This window comes from Tarenaya hassleriana, unplaced genomic scaffold (genome assembly GCF_000463585.1).
Source record: "Tarenaya hassleriana unplaced genomic scaffold, ASM46358v1 Cleome520, whole genome shotgun sequence".
Classification (NCBI taxonomy): Eukaryota; Viridiplantae; Streptophyta; class Magnoliopsida; order Brassicales; family Cleomaceae; genus Tarenaya; species Tarenaya hassleriana.
Window position 1 is genome coordinate 20,031 of NW_010967885.1, and position 3,697 is coordinate 23,727.

The window sequence follows — 3,697 nt, forward strand, 5'->3', positions numbered from 1 at the left end:
GTGAAATCGCTCGCATCGCACATAAGCTCAAAGGGAGCTTCCCAATCCGGCGGCTGAATAATAGGCGGGGAAATCAACCTTTCTTCAGAGTCCCGAAGGCAGCCTCGCACTCATGGGTGAACTCAAATGGCACATCCTTTGCAAGCAATTCGGTCAAAGGCCTCGAAATCTTCGAGAAGTCCTTGATGAACCTCCTGTAGAACCCGGCATGTCCCAGAAAACTCCGGATTCCCTTAACATTTCGTGGAGGCGGCAGCTTCTCTATTACTTCGACCTTAGCTCGGTCAACCTCAATCCCTCTTCTCGAAATCTTGTGGCCTAGCACAATGCCCTCTTGGACCATGAAGTGGCACTTCTCCCAATTCAGCACAAGATTTGCCTCAACACACCTGTCCAACACTCGGCGCAAATTCATTAGACACACGGGAAAGGAGGGCCCATTGACAGAAAAATCATCCATGAACACCTCCATAACATCCTCGATGAGATCAGAAAACACAGCAGTCATGCATCTCTGAAATGTTGCCGGTGCATTACATAAACCGAAAGGCATCCTACGGTATGCGAAGGTACCATATGGGCATGTAAAGGTGGTTTTCTCCTGGTCGCTAGGGTGAATGGGGATTTGAAAGAATCCCGAGTAGCCATCAAGAAAGCAAAAGTGGGAATGCAAGGCTAACCTCTCTAGCATTTGGTCGATGAAGGGTAACGGGAAATGGTCTTTACGGGTGTTGGAATTCAGCTTCCTATAATCAATATACATTCTCCAACCCGTAACCGTCCTAGTGGGTATCAATTCGTTATGCTCATTTTCTACCACAGTGATACCCCCCTTCTTTGGTACAACTTGCACGGGACTAACCCATGCACTATCTGAAATCGGGTAAATGATACCTGCATCTAACAGTTTGAGCACCTCTTTCTTCACTACCTCCTTCATGGTGGGATTCAACCTACGTTGATGTTCAATGGAGGTTTTGGAACTATCTTCTAGATGAATGCGGTGCATGCAAAGGGATGGACTAATGCCTCTAATGTCATCTAGAGTGTAACCCAAGGCCTGTCTATACTCTCTAAGCAATGCAACTAATTCAGCTAGTTCCACATCAGTCAATGCAGCATTCACAATTATCGGGTAAGTAGAGTTAGGTCCGAGAAATTCATACCTAAGCCCTTGTGGTAAGGGCTTCAATTCCACCTTAGGCGCGCTCTCTGGATCCCAATCTTTCTTCCCGCTCGTCTCCACATCGGGCTGCTTGACTTGAATGGAGGAGACCGGAGCTTGATGACTTGGAGAAGTTGATGGCTCCTCTCCGTTTTCCTCGTCCCTTAGCCAAGGGAATTCGTGGGCAGAACAAGATGAGGGCTCAATGGCCCTGTATTTCCAGCCCTCTAGCTCAATCGATGAGCTGTCATCTAAAGTCCGAACAATGCTTCGGACTTCCTCCCAATCGCAGTACATGCTGTCTTGTACCGCGTTCAATGCCATCTCGAGGGGGTCTGACTCTCTATATTCATCCCTCACTTCGTCGACCAACGTGTCGATCAGGTCTAGGTAGAAGGAAGACTCTACCAAATGTGGTTGCTTGAGATTCTGATCAAGTCTGAATTCAACCGTCTCATCCCCGATCTTCATCGTGAGTCTCCCTTCTCTGACATGCACTACAGCATCAGCCGTGTTCAGAAACGGCCTACCAAGTATGATGGGGATTTTAGAATCCTCCGGCATGTCCAGAACAACAAAGTCGACGGGGACATAGAATTCCCCTACCTTCAGAGGCACATCCTCCAAGATCCCAGCGGGATACTTCACTGATCGGTCGGCCAATTGCAGTGCCATCCTCGTCGGTTTCAGCTCACCGACATTAAGTTTCTTAAATATGGAGAGAGGCAGCAAACTGACACTTGCGCCCAAATCGCAAAGCGCCCTCTCAATCTCCACATTTCCCAATCTGCACGGGATGGAGAAGCTACCGGGATCAGCCATCTTCTGCGGTTGCTCCGTCTGCAATATGGTTGCACTCAGTTTTGTGCTAAGCGCCACTGTCTCCTTCTCAACCGTCCTCTTCTTCGTAAGAATATCCTTCAGAAATTTGGTGTAGGACGGGATTTGAAGTACTACCTCGTGAAACGGCATGGTCACCTCTAACTTCTTCAACATCTCCGTAAATTTGGCGAATTGGCTGTCTTCATTGTACTTCCTCGCCCGAGATGGAAATGGTAGAGGGGGTGCCTGTGGAGGAGGCGGAATGTACCTCGCCTCTCCTTCCTCTACAGCATGGCCCTTGCCTTTATCTAAGGCGGCCTTCTGTGGTTCGTGTGAACCTTCTCCCTCTTCTCTGGTAACTGGGGAGGTCTCCGGAAGCTGTCTTCCGCTTCTCAGGCCTATGGCATTGATATGCTCTCTCGGGTTAGGATCAGCCTTACCCGGAAATTGGCCTTGAGGTCTCGTTGCCTGGGAAGCAAGCTGAGCAATCTGATTGTCCATCATCTTGATATGTGAATCCAACCCATCCAATCTCTGCTCGAAGCTCTCTTGCTTCCCTTTGAATCCTTGCATCTCTTGACCCAAGCTAGAAAACGAGTTTTTCTGATCGTGCATTAGCTGGGCTAACATCGACTTTAACTCTGCCTCCTCTTCCTTAGCCTGAGGCGGAGGGGCTCTGTATCCTTGATTTCTCTGATTGTAGTGTTGGCCCTTATTCTGATACCCCTGATTCTGGCTCTGGTAGCCCTGATTCTGGTATCTAGGCTGAAATCCTGGGGGTCCCTGAGGTTTCGCTCCGCTATGATGCTGAGGGTTCAACGCTCCTTGCGGGTTGCCATAAGAAAAGCCAGGGTGATTCCGATTCCCCGGATTGTAGAATTTCGACTGATTGTTGTATTGATTTCTTCCCACATAGTCGACTTCTTCCATGGCTTCTTCTGCTTGTTCCACCATGTACATGCCCGGTTTACCCTTCTGTGGGTTTGATGAACCGGACCTAGCAAGCTGCAGCTTGATGGCAGAAAGCTCCGAAAGAACGACTTGTAAAGCCGAAGACTCGCTGGCATCACCTTTAACATCAGCCTTAGGCAAAGATCGTCTGCTGTCCATTTCCCCTGAAATGCTTCTCCCTTTAGCCATTTTAGCAATCTGTGCTTCTAAAGCCTCGAAAGAGAGATCATACACGCTGCCTCCACATGCTGCATCAACCCATCCTCTCGTGTCGTCCCTAAGACCATGTATGAATGTAGAGAGGAGATACTTGTTGTCCATACCGTGGTGCGGACACATTCTCTGATACTCCTTGAACCTCTCCCAAGCATCATACAAGGTCTCATCATCATCTTGGGCGAATGTGTTAATCTTGTTCAGCGCCAACTGTGTCTTCATGGGAGAGTAATATTTCATCATAAACTTCTCCTCCATCTCATCCCATGGAGATATGGAATTTGGCTCCAAGGTATAGAGCCAATCCCGTGCCTTATCCATCAAAGAGAAAGGAAATGCCTCGATCATCGCATCTTCCATTGTTACCCCTGGCGGCTTCTTGATGGTTCGACACAACATCTTAAACTGCGTAAGATGAGAATTCGGATCCTCATTATACCTCCCTCTGAAGCTCATCTGATTCAGCATCTGAATAAACTGCGGCTGCAGCTCAAAATGATCCAAGGGTGGTCGATTGATGCACGAGAGCAACTGAGTATGCTT